This window comes from Platalea leucorodia (assembly GCF_965183815.1).
Source record: "Platalea leucorodia genome assembly, chromosome: 6".
Taxonomy (NCBI): domain Eukaryota; kingdom Metazoa; phylum Chordata; class Aves; order Pelecaniformes; family Threskiornithidae; genus Platalea; species Platalea leucorodia.
In genome coordinates this window covers 24173080-24197000 of record NC_138828.1, presented here as the reverse complement: position 1 = coordinate 24197000, position 23921 = coordinate 24173080, and positions in this window count along the sequence as shown.

The window sequence follows — 23921 nt, the reverse complement described above, 5'->3', positions numbered from 1 at the left end:
TGTCTGTCTGCCTGCCCCTGTTTCTGCTTTAGCCCCATAGATGAGTTGTCCCAGCAGCCTGGGTGCTGGCAAGGAACTGACGTTCCCACATGGGGTTTGGGAAGCAGTGGTGTGGCCACAGGGGACAAGCAGGCACCCTCCAATGAACCCTGTAAGGGTTGCCCAAGCTCCCTCCTGGAGCCTTGGGCCACTTATGCACAGTTGTCCCATGTGCCATTTGCAGACCAGCACTTAGCCAGCAGGATGAGGAGAGGGAGCAAATTCATCGGTGCCAGTGGCATGTGGCAGCTGCAAGAACTGAGGGCCCATCGCTACCAGTGGAGCAGCCAATGTAGTGCCTGCAGTACTCGTGTTGCCTGCGGTGCCCTTGGCCCCAGGGCTGATGTCACAGAGTTGCTGTTTCCGGCTGCTGGGCACGGTGGCCTCTCGGGGTGGGTGGGGGTAACATGGCGGGTTCCAAGCAGGAGGTGAGGCAGAAGCTGGGACTGGACACCCCCGACAGACCCCCGCTGAATGCTCTGCTTTCAGGATGAGGTGTGACGGATGTGCTCGACCCCTTGACCAGACTGATGGTGGTTTGGTGCGGGCTCCAGAAGAGGGGTCCCAATCCAATGTCGGGGGAGGTTTCAATACGATCCCAAGGACGAGATTAAGATGGTCAGATGTCGTACAACCTTTTACTTCTTTTTGAGGGGAGAAGAGAATGGAGGGAGGAGGGAGGGCAAGGGAGGAGGGGAAAAGAATAGGAGAGAGAGAGAGAGGAGGAGTTTATCACCACCACTTCGAGTCCGATGATCTTCACGCTGGGTCTTCGGTGGCCTCGGGGTTCGTCGGGGACCGAAGGGGGGGGAGCCTTAAGGGTGCAGGAACAGAAGCAGTGGTCTCGCGCGCCGCCCCCGCCGAGGGGCACGTGCACCCCTTACATAGGGGCTCTCACGCATGCGCGGATCACAAATGCGTACGTGCGGTTCGCCACGGACGTGCTGCCCCCGCCTCTGCTCTTTCCGCGCCTTTTGTCCCTGGCTCGGCTCTTTTCGCGCCTTTAGTCCCTGTGCAGGCGCACGAGGTTTTTTTTCTCAAAACTGTGGAGAAGAGGGTTTTCTCGAAGCGCGACGCTGATGGCGGTACAGCGGCAATGTCGAGACAAAACCGCATTTGGTACCGGTTCTCTACAAGAGGTAGAGGCCTGAGCCGTAGCCAGGCCATGAACTCTAGTTTCAACTTGTTCTTTGAAAAGCCACAAACGAGCAGAACAATGCAGTGAGCATTAATGCATATGAGCTGGGAACACCTATCATGTGATTAACACATGAACAGCAGGTGGCTTTTCAAGACTCATTTATAAAGGAACAAAGAAAGTTGTGGGAATAAGGAATCTCCTGCATACCTTTTCCATCACATGTAGTTTGACTACAAGCCAACCACTTTATCCTATAAATATGACAACCTAAGTAAGCCTTCTTTGAGCTCTTCCTGCTAGGCAGTGTGGCTGCATGGCAGTGATCTCCCCTTGAGCTGGGACACCTCTCAAGATTTCTTCTTGAGGTAGAGAGACCTTTTACCAACGACAGATCTTTGGTAAGTGACCGACATTGCGCCTAACCTTGTAGTATGGTAACTTTGATTTTGTCTTGGTAACTTTGTTTGCATGCCGAATTGATGCTAATAAAACATTATATAAACTTTGCATGTACAATCCCTTAGAGATAACCAAGAGTTGACCAAGTCTGAGACTAAGGTTGGACCTAGCTGCACCTAAGCTCCATCAGGAGTTTAGAAAGCAAGGGGGTCTACTCTGAACCTCGTGGCTCAACAGGAGGGTCTTCCTTACTCTTTGCATCTCCAGTCTCTCATGAATCATTCTAACTCAAGTGTAACTGATTTTTCCGTTGTATGATTCTTCCATGCAGTAATTAATAGAGTGAACCTTACCATCAAACAAGTTGCACTTTTACAACATCATATTAAAACTACTTTTGCTAGTACCTTTGTCAGTGATGCCTTAAGTATTCTAAATCACCCATTCACAACACTGTGTGCCATTGAACTATTTTCTTCTCTGTTCATTTAAAACCTAGATCTCATGAAATACTTCCCAGGTGTCAAGTCCTGAGCCAGTAAAGCACTGTGGGAAGTCAGCACTATTCCAGTTGGCAGAGGTAAAGTTATACCCATTAGCATCACAATGGGAAGATGTGTGTATCTTTTCCCCCAAAGAGTACGAATTGTGTAAGCATTGCTCTAGTATCAAATTTATTATTTCTAGAAGCATAAATTAGTAAATAATGGAATTGTAAGAGAATCAAGCAGTGGCAATGGCTCTAGGGACCTAGCTTTTCTTTATACACTTGTTAATGTGCATGGTTTCTTGAAGACCACACAGAAAGTTAAGCTTCTTTTTAGAAAAATTAGCCTTATAACTATAATAAAAACAATGCTCAGGACAATAGCAAAGACAAGAGACAATGTCATTTTTCTTAATGAGGAGCTGGGTAACAGGATTCAAAAGGTAAAGCTTTGGTTGGGGAAGTTTAAGTTGGATATTAGGAAAAACTTCTTCACCGAAAGGGTAGTCAGGCATTGGAACCGGCTGCCCAGGGAAGTGGTTGAGTCCCCATCCCTGGAGGTACTTAAAAGACGGGTAGAGGTGGTGCTCGAGGACATGGTTTAGTGATGGACTTGGCCGTGACAGGTTAACGGTTGGACTCGATGATCTTAAGGGTCTTTTCCAACCTTAACGATTCTATGATTCTATTCTATTCTGTTCTATGACTGGAAGGTGCATTGCTGAATCGGGGACCAAGAATAAGAAGAGAAAAGTAGACTTACAGATCCTCAGGGATCTCTATGAAGAGTTGGGAGTTGAAGTAGTGTATTAAGTTCTGAAATTGGCAGCTGCCAGCAGTAATCAAGAATACTAGGTCAGGTTTCCCAACAGTCCTAGAAATTCTCTGTGAGTCTTAAATATACCTTGTAGAGGTCTCCCCTTTGATATGGATGAATTACTCAAAAACCTTTGAGGCATGGTGTGCAGATATTATTCTTTTTGATGATTGAGAGATGAAGAAACATGCTGCATTCCAGGTAAATAAGAGAGGATGCTAGCACCTTGCTTGTATACTGTTTTTGCCTTTTTTTTTTTTTCCCCCCCTTCAAAATAACTTCCTATTTCAGTGAGGAAAATGGTTCTCTCAATCCCATCTAGTGGCATCCAGCCATATATTCTTGCTGGTGAGGTTAATCCCTCTCAGGGAAAAAAAGACAGAGATTGGATGCACTGAAATAGAAATATTTCATGCCTTGTTCCACGGATAGTAATGCTACTATCTGACTTTACAGGAACTTACATGAGTGGAAGAAAACCTGTCTTACCCTACAGGCAGTCCCTGGCAGTAGTAGAGTTTGTGGGTACGTGCTACATTGTCAGCAGTGCCTCTGCAAGGGTGATTACACCTAACTGTGATCAGCGATCCATAAGGGCGTTTGACTACTGCAGCCCTGGGACAGCAGAAAGGCTGGTAACACTTAGCCAGGGACACCAGAAGTTTTTGAGGTGTCCTCTTAGGACAGCAGCAGGTCTTGAGTAGTGCTATTCTGGAGTAAGGCTGTTGCTGAGTCCAGCCTGACTTTTGGAAGTCAGAGTTAAAAGTTGTGATGTGACTGTGAAGCTTGTGAAGTCCTAATTTGGGGGAAGGACAGGTGCTTGTCCACAGGAGTGCGGAGTTTGCACTGCAGTTGGCAGAAAAAGTGAAGCTGAGTCTGTCAGCATGACGTTTGCATGTTGGACAGGTTTCCGTAATCTCTCTCTTAGTGATTGCTCAAATGGATTCCTACAAGCCTAATTTAATATACAAAATGAATGTTAAAGGCTCCGATTCAAACTGAGAAAACTGTGGCAGACGTGCTAAGGACATCCTCCTTATCTCTAGCTCTTGTAGTATATTAGTGCTGTTGATTTTTTTCTAGTTTTTGGAGGTCTCTGTAATGTTGGATTGTAATTGGATACATAAAACGTGAGAGATTCAGCATAACTTTTCAGATAGCTGTTCAGGACCTGGTGTGGAGCATCCCAAATAAACGGTGTTCATTATCACCTTGAAGGTGTCTTAGGTTTGCAAGGTTATTTGGCAGACATCTGTGCCATGCTACTGTAACTCCAAACCGCAGATGCTGTGCACTGGAGGGGATTGGACTGCTGTCTCCATGCTGCTGACTTGGCAGGGGTCTGGCGCGTGAGAGCCTGTCTGCTTCAGCACGCCACGCTGCTCTGCTCCTCCTTCATCTCTCTGCTATGTGGATTAACTAACTTCATCTTTTTTCTTTCTTTTCCCCTCCTTCCCTATGTCTTCCTTTTTGATATTTCACAGTATTTCACAGATGGTGATAAAATAAAATGCAGAAGTGGGTTAAATTATTTTTTTAAAAAATTCTGAGAATTTCTAAGTTTCTAAAAATGGTTGGAGCAGCTGCTAAGCAGTCTGAAGCCTGGGAAGCTGTTGCTGATCAGCTCTGCTCAGTCTCTTGCTGTGCCTAAATGCATGCTTTGTCTTTAGCCTTCAGCACGGAGGCATGAGAGTGAAGGGAGGCAGTGGTGAGGTTGCCGGGTCACCTCCAGAAGACAAGGAGGCCACTTCTGCCGCAGAGGGCTAACAGTACTAACAAGGCTTGGCTGTAAGCGGCGTTTGGAGACTTGAGCTGTAATGATCACAGCTTGGGAGATTTCTAGTTCTTGTTCTTTTCTAGTGCATGCCACTTTTGGTATTGATTTTTATATTTATATAATTAGATGTGAAACAGTCACTTTTGCAAAATTAGACTTGTGCTAATACCAAGTGAGTTCTGACTTCAAATGCCTTTCATTGTTTTGTGGTATATATTTGATGGAACGACTTCAATGAGCATGAATGAATTGCTTTACAGTATGATAATACAGTGGTTAGTTAAGCAAGGTCTGTTGGGAAGAAGATCCCCTCATCTACCGTGATCTGGCAGTTGAAGTTGTAATAGCAGCTCCTTGGATTTCTTGCTACAGTATTTACCTGTTCAAGTGTCTAAAAATTTTGCAGGTGATAGATTGTTTGGGAATGGCATGTTAGAGTGCTACCTCAAGTCACGTAGCCCAGAACTGCCTTCTGCTCTCGGCTAGGTTCATACATGAGAGCTTAATTTTTATCCTTGTTTGCATCTCTTAAAAAGCTTTGGAATATTTTCATCCATGTCTCAAGGGAAGGTCAGAAACGTAACTGCAGGCACGTTACGAGCCTGATAGAAGCAGTTTTGGCACAGCCCTGGGGAGGAGGCCATGGACCATTTGCCTCTAGCTGACAGTAAGGGCTCTTTACACTAAGCCAGCTGGCTGCACTGAAGCAGATGGTGAACACTCACATGAACTTTCCCACCAGCTGAGCTGTGGGGTTGCAACAAGCAGGCCCAGGGCAGGAATATCTGATAGTGACACTGCTGTTTCTGTAGTGAACATCTAACCACAGCCCTGCACTAAATCCAGATGGAGCTGGTGATATCTTCTCCTAATTTCAACAAATGTTGAATTCACTCAAGTTAGCTGGGCAAGATGCCAGCTTGTGTCAGTCATTCCAGCTCCCTGGAGAGCTTAGGGTTCGGATTAGGGTTTAGGGTTTAGGGTGAGGCTTAGGGTTGGGGTGAGGCTTAGGGGTTAGGGATTAGGGTTAGGATCTGGGGTTAGGATCTGGGGTTAGGATCTGGGGTTAGGATCTAGGGTTAGGATCTAGGGTTTGGCTTAGGGTTTGGCTTAGGGTTAGGATCTAGGGTTAGGATCTAGGGTTTGGCTTAGGGTTAGGATCTAGGGTTTGGCTTAGGGTTAGGATCTAGGGTTAGGATCTAGGGTTTGGCTTAGGGTTTGAGTTTGGCTTAGGGTTTGGTTTAGGGTTTGGGTTTGTCTTAGGGTTCAGTTTAATTTTTGGTTTAGGGTCTAGGGTTAGGGCTAGGGGTTAGCATTCAGGTTTGGATTTGCTTTAGGTTTAGGCATTACGGTTAGGGTTTGTGTTAGGGTTAGGGTTAGAGTTTAGTGTTTGGGTTAGAATTTAGTGTTTGGGTTAGGGGTTATGTTTAGCGTTAGGGGTTACAGTTAGGTTTCAGATTAGGTGTTAGGGTTAGGCTTTAGGGCTTGGGGTTAAGGTTATGGGTAAGGTTTAGGGTTAGAGTTAGCCTACAGCTGAATTAGTTTCCAGCAGCCCCTGAGGTGCTTAGAAACACAGAAGATGTCAGTAACTAAATTATTTTTATTCTGTGTTTTGATAGAGGTTCTAAATCTACGGCTGCCTAAAAATGTTGGCATTTTTTTTACTGACTTTTAAAAATTTTGTCTTTTACTTATACATATTTGCACACACATGCTTCTCTTTTATTAGACGTTGTTTCTCCCTTTTGTCTCCTCCCCCTTCTCTCCTACCAGTAAAGGGGGAGTGCGGTATAAAGGAGAGAAAAATTGTATTCCTGCATGTTGCTCTAAAGTCAAGACTGTTACAATAATTTTGTATATTTTTCTCAAAAAGTTCTCCTACAAGTACAAATGACATTACAGTGATATTTTTCCCCCAAGAGTTTAGATTTAATAGAAACACTGTTGACAAGTCCTGACTTTAGTCTGAGTGTCCCACTTTGAGTGGGCCAAAATCGCTGTGGGCCAGAAGAGACTGACCCAGAAAAGATAAATTAAGAGGAGGGTGGCAAGCAGTAAATAACAGCTGCAGCTGAAAAAGGACATAAAACTGTTTTTATGATGGTATGACAGGAAAAAAACCTAAGTGGAGAGAAGATGGCTTTGCTAATAAATGACAAATGGTGTAGCTCTGAAAATTTTACAGATCTGAAATGATTTTATGGAAGTAATATTAAAGCAGCCTATGCAAAGATATATTTGCAAAATAGAAGCATAAACAGCTCTAACCTAACTAGGAGACATATGGCTGGGTTTCCTATCACAAAACCCAGTATGCAATGCCAGGACAGAAAATGTGTGCTACTTGCACTTTCATTATGAATTTGCTCTCAGTCAGCCACAGAATTGCTCCAGGACCCATGCTCTGACACTTGTCCTTGGCGTAAGGAAGCAAGCAGTAGTCCCCAGGATAAGCTCCCCTCACATGCACCCTGGGCTGGTCCTTAATGTTAATTGTAATTCAGTGAAGTGTCAGCACAGGGCATGTAATAACAGGAACTTCTCAAAGGCATCTGCAAACTCTAAAACCCAAACAATAATAAAAAAGTCTGGTTGGTTTCAGTGTGATGCACATTTGACTCAGTGGAATGTTAAGTCTCTGAAAGTCTTAGAAATGAAACCATAAAAAAATATACCTCAGGGAAGAAATCTTTTACTTCCAGAGAGGCTGGGAGTCAGCTGCTTGGCTCAGGATTTCCATTCTGTTTTTGTAATGTAAGGAGAGATGTCTGTAATGCAAATCACCCACAAAGGAAAGTGGATGATCCATTTTCCTCAAGCAACAAATCCTGCCATAATCTTGCAAACACCATAAAACCCAGTTTACTCAATCATTTGATGCTTTTTTTGCCCCATGTGTTAAACTGACAAGGCAGGATTTACGAAGTGTTCCTTGTGGGATGGGACAAAAAAGAAAAGAAAAATTGTAAAAGCATGTAGCGCTTTAATTAGGCCTTTGTGTAACACTTGGTAATGAGGTCATTGCCTGTTTCATTACTGTCTGGTACTAAAGGACTTGCTTTCAATCCTTTTCCAGTCTCCCTTTAGCTGTGACTGGAGTCACTGGGCAAATGATGTTCTTACAAACTGGATTAGTGGCTCCTCCATACCATGCAGTCTGTGGAAAAATTTTATTAGGAATTTGTGACTTCATTTATTTCTGACGAACCATTCCAAAGAGGAGAGTTTGCTCTGTCCCTTGATCCTTCCCACTGTAGCCCCTTGGGCAGCACATCATCTCTCTCTGTTTATCTTCTTGCTCTTAGGTGGGCCTGTTGTAGATGCAAGTAGATGCTCAAGAGGGATGATTTTTCCACTCCTTGAAAAGATTTGGGATTAAAAATAAAATCACATCCCAAATCAGCATAAAAGGCTGAAATGTTGTCAACTTCTGTGACTCAAACAGTTGAAGGGGAGAAAACAAAACAGTTGAAAGAACAAAGTTACCCTAGCAATTATGGTAACATTTTATCCTCTTACTATGCATTCATTTAAATTTTTAAACAAAATGCTTCCAACTGAAAAGTATTACTTATTTTAGGAAATATTAAAATGTGGTATTTCTGAGGATATTTTTTGAAAATTTCAGAGAAAATTTCATAGAAAAGCATTCATGGAAAATTTCAAAGAATTGGCAGCATCCAATAGAAATCTGGGGATTTGGGGTTTGGGATTGGTTTTTGTTGTTGTTGTTGTTGTTGTTGTTGTTGTTTTTTAAAAAATTCCCTATTAACTATGTGTGCAGGCACTTCAGAAAAATAACAATCTCTTATGGTTCTTGGGTGATGAAGCCTTTGAACTACGATTAAAATAAAATAATGATACATCAAGGTTCTTTCAAAAACAACAGCCCCTATCTCTCATACTCAAAACATTGCAACACATATATCTCGCTCATCGAAAATAAACTTATGGGTAGCCAGAGTTCTAATGCAAGAGCAAGATTTTGCCCATTTTACAGAGTATTGATTATTTTACCAGATCTATAAAGCAAAAATAACTTCTCTGGGAAATAATAGCATGCTAACAAAAGAAGGTTTTGTTTCTAGCAGGGATGCACGAGTAACAGAAGGAACACATAGCATCTTCCTGGGCAGGTGGATAATAATAGCCTAAGAATAGAAGACAAACCTAAAGGCAACAGAAGGATGATTAATTATTATTGAAGAAAGCCCAACAGGTATCTAGGAATAAAATTTGTGATTTGTCACAAGCTGTGACTGGAAAACAATAAAAACCTGGAACAAAGAGGAACACTATATGCAGTATAGTGGATGTAAGACATGCATCTTTTTTTTTATTACATCTTTATCTAGGCCTGTAAAGGCTAGCATAGATAGGAGAGTAAATAAGGTTGTATTATCTTGAGATCCTGGTATAAAACTGATAATTCCTCCTATGACATTAGAGTATTATTTTTTTAAAAACCTGTTATTTTATTATTTTTAATAGCTTTGCTCTGAGGATTTTTAGCAGCAAGTATAATCAGAAAAAAATAACCATTGATTTACAGGAGTATCCTGATGTGATGAGAGTGTTCTTATTTTGTTGCTTTCCTGTATATGTCATGAAAGCCAAAAACTTCTAAATACCTCCCACTCCAGTCATGTTCTGTCTAGAAAAAGGATTATCAAGAGATTCATTTATGCATTGTTTGAAATCTTTCTTGGAAAGGTCAGCTCCCTCGAGAACTGATACTAGCAATTTGTTCAGAAGCATAACTAGCTGTTTGCATCATCTTTTTTCTAGTTGTGCAAGTTCTTGGACTAAATTAGGCTGAAATAGAAGTGTTTGAGTTGATGTCTCTATTCAAGACATTTTTCTTTTAGAAAGGACTGGGGGACAATTGCACCCGCTTTGCTCAGCACAGTGATCTAGAAAGTTTTGTTTGTGTGTGAAAGGAAGTGTCTCCTGCTTTTGCATGAACTATGAAGTTCTCTTTTGGCAGTTCAGGTTAAAATTGGCATTTTTTTAAGAGCTTGTTAGTTAGTCCCCTCTGGCAGCTGCCATCTTCAGAGTATAGTTGCATTTGCCATCACATCTGACACTCTCTGCAGGGGTCCTTGTCAGTACGTGCTGGCTGTGTGATGCCTTCATAATGCACCAATCAAATGGAGAGCTTAATGCTTTATAGAACATTACAAAAATATGTGCGTAGTCTTTACATCTGGGGTGATGTGAAAGCTGCAGAATAAGAAACAGGTGAGTTTAAAAAAAAAAAAAAGTCTTTATGAATGCAAGGCTATTAACTCCGTACCAGAGCTGTGTGGTTTGATTAGCACAGGCAGAACTATGCTCAAGGAGGAATGCCAAGGAGATTCAGATGTCCCTTGCACAACCTTAAATTCGATACATTTATGACAGTGTTCCTACAGCTTAGTCTGATATTATGGGCTAGATGCAACATGTTTCTGGGTCAGCTGCTCCAGCCTTTGCTATGCAGACAGGATAATCTGAAATCTGTGAACCTTTGTGAGGGAATGATGTAATTCCAGGTCCTGGGGGCAGGAATGGACTGAATATGTTTTTATGTCATTACTATATATCCCCCTTCCCTGTCTTGCCCCATCTTCTGTGCTTAAATAGCAATGGATGCCAGGCTTTTCCAGCCTCCTAGTTCATGCTAAGGAGTGCAGTTTGTTCTGTGTTGGAACTTCCTGGGGTGCTTATCCTGTCCAAGGGATCAAATAATCCAAAATGTCCTGGAGGCAAGGCAAAACCATGGAGCTGGACCAGCACATGATGAACAATTGGTATCCTCCTGATAGTGTAGCATGTGTATCCTATGCAGTGTGTGTTGTTCCTCACAACTTGCTCCCACCTTCTATCATCCTATAAAGCAACTTTTTAAAACTATAGAACCATGGAGAGCCTCAGCTGGATGTGAAATAATGCAGTGTAGCTTGTCCTAACTCCACAATACTGTGAGAATTGGTTATAGTCCCTGCAAAACCCCTTGGCACAGGATGTACGTGATAAGCCCTAAGAATGATTGCTTGTTCACAGCAGTGGGCTACACAGTCTTCCAAAAGGGGAAAGTGATTCTTACTAGTCTGATCTAAAGATGATCAACAGTAGGTATGTGCTGGCAGATGTCTTTAGGAAGGGCCAGTCCCTGATAATGCAATGGACCAATTTAGTTCCTAGAACAAAAAATGAAGGGCACCTGTCACTTCAGGAAAATAGCATATGATTCGCATTTTGAACTCTTGGATTACAAAAAGCGTGCTTTTTAGCCTTAGTATGTAAATGCAAAATTACATGTCTGTTAAAACATTCAAGAGCTAATGTGCTTCTGGCTGCAATTGACTGCATTAATGACTACTGTACGCAGTTCAAGACATATTCTGGAAAGTGATGTATGCCATCTATTTATTGGTTGCTTAGTAAAGGGATATGCAGGAAAGCATTAACATCTGTTATCAACTCTTTTAAAAAAGAGTTTACATTGTGAGCTTTTACTTCCATGCTTCTCATCTTAAACCTGTGATTTGTCCCTGTTCCCCAGTAGTCTGTCTTACAGCTGCAGGAGCTCTTTGTATCTGTTAAGCCCCAAGAGTGACTACAATTAAGATGTTCTTATTCTTGCTGATACAAAAAGGTCTTCTTAAAGAAGCCTGCCTCTTTTTAATTTTTTATTCTCCTCCCTGATTTTTTTTTCTTTTTTGCATGAAGTGTCAAATAACTAAAATGAGCATTTATTTTCACAGCTTTGCAAATTAGATGCTCATCAGTTTCAGGGGAAGTAATAGATATTGAATTAGTGAGATAGATTGTGTAAATGGTGTTCTAGTCTATCTATCTGTGTTATTGGTTTAGTATCATCTGATTCTTTAATGGCATACAACTTTTGTTGACTATATGTAAATGTAGTGGTGGTTAGGTCTCCTCCAGAGATATGAACTAGACTTTCAAGATTTAAAGCATTTTAACAGAGCTTGGACTGAGAAGTCTACATCCCATACTTTTGAAAGCTGTCTAGTCTTAGACATTGAGGTTTCTTTAAAGACTTGTCCCCAGATGTAAGCACCAAACACTTTTAAAAACCTCTCTTGGTGCATAATGCTTTCATTTTAAATATATGTATAATTAGTGAATGTGATACTTACATCCTTAACATTTTATATATTGAACTGTTAATCTACTTATGTTGATTGCACCCTGCTTTAATCAGGATGCAAGAAACAGGCTATTAAAATGACTGCATTAATAGTCCATTTTTAAGTGGCTCATTCACAGAGACAGGAGATCTTACACTCTTTGAATGTGCTTTTTCTTGGTGAAAAATTCTACTGTTATGGAGGAAGGCTATTTATAGCTATGTTGTTTAGGCAAAAAGTAGACCTGGTTGAATAATTTACTGCAAGGAGTATTAGCTGTGAATTTAGTTCTATTTTCTGTTCACAAATCATTCATGAAATGACGTGATTCTTTTTGTGAATGAACAATGTCAGCCTATGGGTTATTCTATCGAGCTATTTGCCTGATTGCTTCTGGATATGAGAAATTTTCCACCTGTAGGTAGTTTCATCCAACAGCTTGTTTTCCATGGGATTTAATTGGCTGCCAAAACCAACCTCACTTCTTTTACTTCAGTGGACAACTGAACTTGAAAATCACAAGTATATTTCTGCAATAACAGTAGTACTCACCTGTAGACAAAGGTCTACAGATCAATCTGAAGAATAACCCTTCCTCTGTCTTCATTGCAAACAAAATTTCTTCCCTGAAAATTGGCAAAAATAGCTGACAGCACATAGCAGAAAATTTGTAACTGAAGGACAGTCTAGTTTTGATTTATGTGCTTAATTTTGAATGAATGCACTGTGTTCATTGTTCACCTATGTCTAGCAAGAAGTCATTTGTCCTATGCAAATGACTTTAAATGAGGAATTCTGAAGTATGGTTACAAACAGCCTAGTCATGTCACCTGCACTCATCTGTTTATGAAAAACTCATACGTGTGGCAGTGAAGGTTCAAAGCAATGGAAAAAAAGATTGAAAGTGCCAATTTTACCTGGGTGCTGGAATCCCATTACTAGAAGTAACATAGGCACTTAACACTTAAATCCTCAAAGATATTTAGGTGCTGAATTCAGTAGTAAGTAAGTACATAATGCCTTTAAGGAGTTGAGCCTTAGTTAACCTAAGTCTCTATAAAAGCAAAAGATAATCAGATTCCTAAGTGTTAGGCCTCAGTTGGAGGCTTAGATATTATTATGAATTAGCTGAGAGCCAAAAACAAAGCAAAAGGGCATAGAGGAAGGCATGTTTCTCCTCTTTTAAAGTTTTCATGTAGGAAAAGTAGTTCAGAAAAAAATCTGTTTTGAAATGCTGTCTTTTCTGAGGATTGAAAGGTGCTGACACAGAATAGAGTTTCCTTGTTTTCTTGAAGTCCATGAAAAATTATTTGGTTTAATTCTTTTGTTTTGTTCGTGGTCTTTTCTTAGAATCAGGTTATTTGCAGCAATGTTAACAGCAGGTTCAGTTCTCTCCAAACTATGCTGAGATGATTAAAATTGAAAAGCAATCTGTGAATAGTTCTGAGGATAATCTTAATACTACACTGTGATTTACATGGTGCTCTACGTTCCCAAGCTCTTAGCAAGATCTCTTCAGATATTTTGCCCTAAACCAACTATAAAGCAAATATTTTCCTGCTAGTAATTAAGTCCATTTCTGTGTCATAACATGGGTCCCCGAAGCTGCATTAGCCTCTCTGAAATTACTCAAGTTAGAAAACTGATAATAAACCCATAATGCATGGTGAATCTCAGTACTGTGCAATTAACATTGCAGTTTAAACCTTAATTAGATTTTGCCTTTGAAGGCAGCGGATTTCAATGTAATTTAATGGTTTGTTTGTTCAGTGTCTCTCTGCTTCCATTTAGTTATGGCACTTTTAAAAATAATTTTCCTTACTAAAAAGGCAAGAAGAGGCTGAAAAAGGTATTACTACTGCTCAATATGGGAAAAGGTAGGTGGGGAGATTCTTAAAATGCTTGACATGCTTGAGTGGAACTGCGTGGATATACAGAATCCTACAACGTAGCGGTACTGTAAAACTATGAGGCATCCTTTTGACTGCTGTGTGGATAGACTGGAAAGCATCAGTTTTGTAGTCCCTTAAACTCTTTTCAGTGAAATAAACTGCAGTTCTTCTCTAGGCAGATTTTAGTTTAGATCCCACTATAAATATATATTAGTCTTGCATGTATTAGATCAGAAACACATTAACAGCATCACCTGTTGGGGCCTTCCCTTTTGTAAGTGGTAGTAATCATACTGTCCCTGGCAAAAGGCTGACCAGCTGGCCTGCTAATTATGAACTCCTAGTAAGAGGTGGCATGCTGAAGTAATACTTCCTCACTCAGCTTATCACTGGCTCAGACAAACAAGCAAGTTATCATGACTTAGCAAATTGATGGTCCCTTCCAACCCAAAACATTCTGTGTTTCTATGATTCTGTGATCTATATCAAGAGTACTGCAGCCATGTGTAAGAACTAATTTGCTAAAAATAAAATTATATATGGTTAGCCAGTTACGACTTTGAAGTAAATTTCACTCTTCAGGATTGTCCTGGTGAGGCCCTAAGCCAAGCTGTTGACAGAGGTAAACAGCCACACCACAGAGCTTTGGTATAAAATACTTTTCTCTAGCTACCCACCTGGCATAGACTCTAATTACTCTGAAAATTTGGAGTCTAAATCACTGGCTTGTTCTGAGAAGGGAAACAAGCCTTACTCATTAATGGAATGATGCCAGGGATGTTCCTCGTTCCTGTCCTTATTCCTTCTGTTATTGTTTAATATTTCATGGTTTTATACATGCAAAAACTACACAAGACCTTTATGATCTTGTAATCTGATCTCCAGCATCTGGTTCATGCATTTTCACCCAGAGATTCATCTGTCAGAAGCTGTGTTCCAAAACCCAGCAAACCTCAGAAAAAGCCTTTACCCTGAGGACCTTAGGATAGGTCAAGAACAGAAACACAGGAGGGGTGAGTGAAGGGGAGAGAAACGCAGTCGAGAGTCATGTATTTTTCTCTGCATGTATTTTCTGGTCTCCCCCGCCCCCACAATGTTTACTGAAACACTACCTCTGCAGTTGCTTTTCTCTTCTGTTCCTTGGACCTTGATAAAAGCTGCCAATAAATGTGCTGAGGTGAGCTGATTGGAGCAGTGTTTGTGTCTATGTGTATGTTTGCAGCTGCATTATCTTCTCTATACTGGTATAAATGTTATCACCTAGGGAAGGTCTAGTTTAGTGGGAGCAGTGCTTCTGGAAGCAATGCAGCCTGACTGAAAGAAAATGCCCTATTTCTTGCATACTTATTTGGGAAAGCTACAAGAAGTAGTGTGGTGTGTATTGACCTTTTTGGTTTGCTGCTGCCCCTGTTGCTTGTTCTTTTGGCATTGGGGCAGAAACACAGATTGCTCTTTGAACTGGACAAGAAATGTGTGTAATCCTAGTATGGCTGACTGTACAGATTCTGCAAAACCCCTACACTCAGGTCCATCCAAGGCTTCTCATTGCCAAAAAGAAGAAATAATGAGTGGAATACTTTCCTTTAAATGGGGGGAAAAAAATTCTCTACTTAGAGGTGTACCTCAGGAATGGTCATAGAAGCATAGCAGCTTTAAGCTGTTCTCTTTAATTCCCTTTCTTCTCAGTGATGTTTCTATTGCAGAGGTATCAGTGAGAAATCCTCTGATTTTTGGTTTACAATCCTGATGGTTCAAGTTGTCAAGTTCCAGTTTTAAAACCTGGTGAGAAGGTACATGTAAGGAGAGACATGTGATACTAGTTGTACATAGCAATGGCATTAGAGACAGGCATTAAAGGAATGAGCTGACCTGTCAATATGGCTTTCATCTAGACTAAAAACATTTAATTTTCTGAAGTAATCCTTCAAAAATGAGTCAGAAATTTTATAGATTAATTTTCAAAAAAGTTGACAAAAAAAAAAAAAAAGAGGAGACAGAGGAAGGGGTTAAAATATGACTATAACATACCCTAGGAGAACCAATACAGTGGTGAAATGAAATGTGAAGAGGTGAATAAAAATAAGGAGAATGTTTTTTTGTATCAATGTAAATGCACTGGAAGACCACTGAAGTTCAGACTCCAAGGCTTTCAGGAAATCAAAGATGAGGGAACTAGGCTTTCTGATGTTAAATTGTAGAAGCAACCCGATTGGGGAGATCATTTACTGAATATAATCTAGAACATCTCAGACTCTGTGGGAGTCAATCTGATGTTCTGAATGTTCTGTGTAATCTTTAATGCAGTAGTGGTGTGTCACGCTTCACAGTAAGATATGGTGAATGTACCTATCATGCTTTGCAGGTTGCCTCTGGCAGAAAAATTGCTTGTGCTGGATTGTGTTGGAATTGCATGATATGTGAAGTAGAAACAGAACACAGATGAAACAGTAATTGGGGGAAAATGGAAAAGAAGGTGTGGGGTGAGGGAGATGGAAAGCAACAAAAAGTAATAAACTAGAGGAAATCCTTAGCCTGGAACAAGTGGATCTAATCAGCTGGGGAAAGGGGTTCCTCTGCTTTTTCATCAGTAGGATTTTGGTCCAAAGCCAATGCATGAACAAATGAAGAGTAGCAATGTACCAGAGATTCTGCTGCCATTTTGCTGTGCTACTTAGAAATAAATGAACAAGCATTCAGGTAGCTCTACAACTACTGCTCCTGAATACAAAGATTGTATGATTAAAAATAGGTTTCAAGGCACATTTAATTTTTCCTCAAGTCTTTAGGCAGTTTCTCTGCCACATCAAGTTATTATTTCCTACATGGCATGGGGAGAGTGGACAGCTTGGGTACAAAACCAGATAGTGCTAGTGATCAATATGAAGGACCTGTGGTGGAATGTATATAACTAAGAGGAAAAAAAGAGAACCAAAGAGGGCACAGCTTTCATGTTTGTTAACTTATTCAGCTTAAAAAAACCAACCCAAACAGCAGAAAAATGTGAAAAAGTATCACAACAGTGGACTGTTCTTCAGGGAGTGGCACTGGTAAGTCTAACTTGTGATTTCCGTAGATTTGTTTGGTTGGTTTCCCCTTTGGGTACTTTCATAATGTAGCCCAATGCTTTTGTGTTTACTTTAGTTTTTAAAGTTTAAAAATACATTTGAAGCAATTTGGAAGCACAGCAGAAATGAAAGGTTGCCAAAAGTGTGTTTATCATGTGCATATGGATAGGAAAATTAATAAATCACCAAAATGCACATACACTATGCGAAGACAAGTTGATTGCTTCCTCCAAATTAAGTCAAGTTAAATGATCTCATAGATGACTGGCATCTTGGTAAATAAGTAATGACCTTTGTTTTAGGTGGTTGCCCTCCCTGGAGCACCTACTCTTGTATAAGGAAGTCATTGATTATTCATTGCACCTCTCTAAAATGTCCCAATAAATTTTGTGACAGTTACTGTGCATTTGGGATAACATGGGATTTGTATTTGTTTTGTGATCATAAAAAAAATTGCAATTGCCTTTTCTTGGGGTTGCTGTTTTTGTGTTGCTGTGAGGGACAGATGTTTCTTTTCCATCTCATTCTGCTGAAGATATTTATTTCTTTCATCCCTGCCTAAATTCATTGCAATCCTTTTTCATTGTTGCACCCAACCTCAACTCTACATCCTAATAACACTCCACTGTTTAGGCTGGCCATCATGTTCCAGAAATTGTTCACTCTTTCTTCATTATACCTGCTCTTTCGCCCGCACTGTACTTCTTTCTAGAAACGAATGCTGACTTCTTAATGTCTTACTGCCAACCTAAATAGCATATTTTGTCAAGAGTACATCTTTATGCCTTGCATTCATAGGAAAAACAACTGTTGCAAATATGAAATAATTTCTGTTAAGTCCACCTCTTCATTTTAAATCCAGTCAATTTCAGTATCCCATCGCAAATACAAACTTTCTTCGATTATGACTTTCTGTAATCATCTTTATTCTCCAAACTGTTAGAGCTCCCTTTTCTTTTCTACTCAACGGACTTACCAAAAAGCATGACCTGTATTCAAGGATGCACCTAGAATACATTTTAGGTGGGCCCCAGAAGCCAGCCTCAGATTTGCCTTTTGCAGTGACAAGTAATAAATGTTTGCTAGCAAAGTCTGTGGAAAGGGAAAAAAAAAAAAACACAAGGCACTTTCTGTCAATAGAAGAGAAGAAATACAACTGGATTTCTACACACATATATATGTCCAAATCTCAGTCTTTTTCTTCTGATGTTTCTTTGTTTGCATACTTTCTCAGTCCCTTCATTAACATGGTTAGAAGTTTTTTTAAAAAGAACTCAGTTCACACTGAGATATCTGACAGAGTAGTCAGATTTTCAGTGTAACTTAAAGTAGCAGCTCCTCTTTACAGATACAGTGATGGGAGTGTGTATTCTGCAGTGGGATGTGTTCATTTGGATAGGTGGCTCCTGCGTACTCACAGATTGGTCCCAGGTAGGCCTAGGTTCCTGTGTTTAGGTTACACACTATTCCTGGCAATAAGCAAGCTTGATGTAAACTGACATTATATTGCACATGTTGTAGAAATCATAGAATCATAGAAACACAGAATGTTTTGGGTTGGAAGGGACCATCAAAGATCATCTATTGCAACCCTCCTGCCAGGGGCAGGGACACGTTCCACTAGACCAGGTTGCTCAAAGCCCCCTCCAACCTGACTTTGAACACTTCCAATGACAGGGCATCCACGACTTCCCTGAGCAACCTGCTCCAGTGTCTCACCACCCTCATTGTAAAGAATTTCTGCCTTATATGCAATCTAAACCTACCCTCTTTCAGTTTAAAACTGTTGCCCCTTGACCTGTCACTACAGGCGCTAGTAAAAAGTATCTCTCTGTCTTTCTCACAAGCCCCTTTTTAAGTATTGAACAGCTGCAATAGGGTCTCCTCAGAGCCTTCTTTTCACCAGGCTCAACAATGCAATTCTCTCAGCCTTTCTTCATAGGAGAGGTGTTCCAGCCCTCAGATCATTTTTGTTGCCCTCCTCTGGATCCACTCTAACAGTTCCATGTCTTTCTTGTGCTGGAATCGTTTAGGTTGGAAAAGACCTCTGAGAACATCAAGTCTAACCGTTAACCGAGCACTGCCAAGTCCACCACTAAACCATGTTCCTAAGCACCACATCCACACGTCTTTTAAATACCTCCAGGGATGGGTACTCAACCACTTCCCTGGGCAGCCTGTTCCAGTGCCTGACTACCCTTTCAGTGAAGAAATTTTTTCTATCCAACCTATACCTGCCCTGGTGCAACTTGAGGCCATTTCCTCTCATCCTATCGCTTGTTACTTGGGATAAGAGACCAATGCCCACATTGCTACAACCTCCTTTCAGGTAGTTATAGAGCGCAATAAGGTCTCCCCTGAGCCTCCTTTTCTCCAGGCTAAGCAACCCCAGTTCCCTCAGCTGCTCTTTGTATGACTTGTTCTCTAGACCCTTCAACAGCTTCATTGCCCTTCTTTGGACATGATCCAGCACCTCAATGTCCTTCTTGCAGTGAGGGGCCCAAAACTAAACACAGTATTCCAGGCACAGCCTCACCAGTGCCACGTACAGGGGCACTATCACCTCCCTGGTCCTGCTGGCCATGCTATTCCTGATACAAGCCAGGATGCTATTGGCCTCCTTGGCCACCTGAGCACACTGCTGGCTCATGTTCAGCCAGCTATCAACCAACATGCCCAGGCCTTTTTCTGCCAGGCGGGCGGCTTTAAAGCCTCTCTTCTCCAAGCCTGTAGCGTTGCATGGGGTTGTTGTGACCCAAGTTCAGGACCCAGCACTTGGCCTTGTTGAACCTCATATAATTGGCCTCAGCCCATCGATCCAGCCTGTCCAGATCCCTCTGTAGAGCCTTCCTACCTTCAGGCAGATCAACACTCCTGCCCATCTTGGTGTTGCCTGCAAACTTACTGAGGGTGCACTCAATCCCCTCATCCAGATGATTGACAAAGATATTAAACAGAACTGACCCCAATACTGAGCCCTGGGGAACACCCCTTGTGACCAGCCGCCAACTGGATTTAACTGCATTTACCACAACTCTTTGGGCCTGGCCATCCAGCCAGTTTTTTACCCAGCAAAGAGTATACATGTCCAAGCCATGAGCAGCCAGTTTCTCCAGGAGAATGCTGTGGGAGACAGTGTCAAAGGCTTTACTAAAGTCCACGTAGACAACATCCACAGCCTTTCCCTCATCTACTAAGCAGGTCACCTTGTCATAGACGGAGATCAGGTTGGTCAAGCGGGACCTCCCTTTCATAAACCCATGCTGACTGGGCCCGATCACCTGGTTGTCCCATATGTGCCTTGTGGTGGCACCCAGGATGATCTGCTCCATAACCTTCCCTGGCACCAAGGTCAGGCTGACAGGCCTGTAGTTTCCCGGATCCTCCTTCTGGCCCTTCTTGTAGATGGGCATCACATTTGCTGACTTCCAGTTAACTGAGACCTCCCCGGTTAGCCAGGACTGCTGATAGATGGTGGAAAGTGGCTTGGTAAGCACCTCCGCCAGCTCCCTCTGTACCCTTTGGTGGAGGTGAATCACCTCCCTCCACATGCTGGCCTCCCTTGTTTTCATTCAGCCCAGGATACAATTAGCTTTCTGGGCTACAAGTGCACAGTGCTGGCTTATGTCCAACTTTTCATCCAGCAGATGATACCCGCAAGTCCTTCTCTGCAGGGCTGCTCTGAATGCATTCTTCCCCCAGTCTGTACTGACATTGGGGATTGCCCCAATCCAGGTGCAGGACTTTGTATTTGGCCTTGTTGATCTTAATGAGTTTTGCATGGACCCACTCCTGAAGCCTGTGAAGATCACCCTGGATGACATCCCATCCCTCTAATATATCAACTGCACCATGTCCTGACGGTAAGTAGATTCGAACTTGATTCCAAGACTTTCAGAGTTTTGCAATGCAGTTTGAATTCAATAATGGAGAAATAAGAGATGCATAATCCAGCTTCTGTGCTCAGGATAGCCTGAAATGGGCATGGTTTCGGCCAGGTAGGTGTGGAAGACTGAAAGAGAAGTATCTATGTACTTTTCTGTATGTGAATGTCATCAGACATTTATGTATTTTAGTTTCTTGCTCGTATACTGGAAATATTTTTTGAAATACTTATTAATTTAGTAACTGTTTAGTAAGCATTTTGCTGGTTAGTATTCCTGCAATATACTACCTCTAATGTAGTAGTTTCCTCTTGATCGATGTAGGTAGGTCACCCAGCTGGCTTTCCTGGATTCCCATCTCGGGGCCTGCTGGGATGCCTGCCTGTGGATTGAGGATGTGGGCAGTGAGGTTGTTAGGAACTCGGAGCTGGATGGACTGATTTACTTGTTTGTTAGTATCTTTTTGGTTGTGTGTGATTTACTTGAATTAATATGACTTCAATTTGTCTTTTAGCCACTCATCACACTTACTGAGGCACATTTCTTGTAATCATTTGCAATCCAAAGATTTTCCTGTGCTCTGATTTTTAGATATACTATTTGTTACTTAACACAGGAACAGAGGTGGCTGATGATGTACAGATTATTTCTAAAGCAACTGCACAGGCAGGTGTTTTTCAGAACTGAAACCATAATAGTTAAGCCTGTTCCTGGGTATAAAAAGTCATTGAAGTTGTGATCAACTTTACAGATGCTGTGAAATATTTTCTTTGAATAAAGGCACGTGTTTTTCTTGGAGCTTAAGTTCAGATTAGAGCTAGTGCTTGCTCTTGGACTAATAGCTAATGGATATCAATGAATATACCTATTCCTGCTTTGTGTCTAGTGGAGGCTGAGGGCATCCTTCTGAGTATCATCAGGTCATGCCTCAAAGACCATAAACTCTTCCTCCTATAACCGTCTCTAGCACAGGCTGATGACATTCCCTTTGGTGCCTCTAGTTCTGAAATTATTCCTCTTCAATTCAGTGTTATTTTTGGATCTAGAGTGCAAGAAGCTGCTGGAGCTGTAACTTGGGTTTCTTTCTCCCATATGGCACTTAATCCATAACACTTGACATCCTGCTTTGCCCTGTTATGTTTTGTAACTTCATGTCCCCAGACTGCCTGCCAGGGCATCAACATTATGCCACACTGAAAAAGATTGCTGGATGACCAGCTGGGTGACAGACCTAAAAGCTCTGCCTGGTAACAGATTCCCCAAACAGTCATTAGTCAGTCCTCATATCAATTTTTTGGGCTGTCCTTTTGAGGCACTCCCAGGTTCTTTTAAGAGCACCTTTACTGAGAATGAAATAAATTATATAATGTAGGACAGCTCCATATTGCATTCTTCACATTATGTGTTTCCCTTATATACGTAAACCTAGAAAGCTTGAAATAGCACTTTCACTCACTTGCAGACCTGTCAAGTCTTGCAGTAGACTTAAGTTCCCTAGAATGTTAACTGTATTTAAATGAATTGCCTTCTACATACTTTAAGCATTATTTCAAAGGATAAGCATCTCAGAAGTCCCACTTTGCATTTATCCCAGGCCTACTGGGATATGCTGTCTTGAACTTGCTGTGTGCGCTGGACCTGAGTTACCCTGTAGACATGGAAGAAGAAAGACGGAAATAATCAGTGTGCAAAAAGGGATCATTAGATTAAAGTTGGTATTAGTAACTGGATGTCCTCTCAAAGTTTTTGGAAGATTATCACAGAGGAAATTTTGTTTGACCAGTCTGAATTTAAGGCTTAGTTGTATTATGACACATACAGTTGTGTTGCTGTGTATTTTGAAAATTTCTGTTCACTAGCGCTGTTGTAGGGCTTTAAACATATGCTTATGTGGCTAGTTTTGGGCCTGAGCAATTTGCAAATAACTTCAACCGTTCCCAGGCAGTTAATGAGTCTCACAGAGATTCCCAATCATTGTACACAAGAGGGCTTGGGTGCACTGATGTGAAGAATTTGATTTAAAAACAAGCCATAAAAGTAAGATTGTAGAAAAGCCTATTGGCTAATTTCTTCTCTGTGTGGCATAACCACATAGAAGATTTTTTTGGAGAGACTAAGGCAGCCATTCCACAAGTTTGGCACTTTGAGCAACAGGACCAGCTTAGGGAAGCCTTGTTTCCCTCCATTATTTCCCCATTCCCCTTCATTTTCTGTGCCTTTTGCCCCGTACCTTGCCTGGGTCTCTGCAAAGAAAAGGATTATAGTCAACCTGGATCAATTCACTGATCTGGTTCACAATATGGTGTTGTAAATTGGTAGTGTTAGCAGTCTGGAGGAGATGACATGCTGCAGCAGGGAGCAAGAACAGCTTGGAGTGAGGAGAAGGGAACTATTTTAGCTGGTTTCACTACTGCATTCCCTGTACTGTGCAACAGCCTGAGAATCTCTGTCCCTCAGCAGCTATTAAAAATTCTCCCTGCACCTTTTGGATTCTTGAAATTGAGATGCAGAGACTTTCAAGAGAGCTGTCCTTCATTAGGCATAGACTTCGTCACAACTTTCAAATCCTGGGAGAAGGGACAAAAGCTTGCATTCACATTTCCAGGTAAAAGTAAAAGCATTTTTCTAGATGTGTTACAGAAAATTACAGCTACTGCTATTTAAAAAAAAAAAAGGAAACAAAAAAAAGCCTTAATCACTTTTGAAAACATATGCTAGCTGTGGCTGTTGTACCAGTTAAGGCCATCATGGGTTTAAAGTTTCTTTAGCATTTAAAACCACTACCAAGGAAACTTCGAAATACAGAAAAAAAGAATTGCACTTTGCGCCTTTGTCTTGTGCTTTATTACCGTTTTCAATACAGACCTTAACTTCATTGGACTCACAGTGATCTCAAGCTTTTTCAGTAAACCACAAAGTTTTGCTGCCAATTTGCTGTGACTGCTCAACCACATTTACTAGGAAGACAGATCTATTATTAAATTCAAAACCATCATCTGAACAGGCATAAAACATGACATGTTGCAGATAACGGGAAACAATACAATGATAAATAGAACAGGTGTAAAAGATGAAAGAACAGTATATCAAAAGGTGAAAATATGCCTTAGTAAAGAGAAAGCTTTTCAAAACAGGCATTGATTACCATAAAATGACTACAAATGACAAATTAAATTAAGTGATGCTGTTGCAACAAGCAGAAGATAGAACACAAAGATGTGATAGACAGAAAACATAATGAAAGACAGACAGCAGCACAATGCAGAAGAAAATTAAAATGC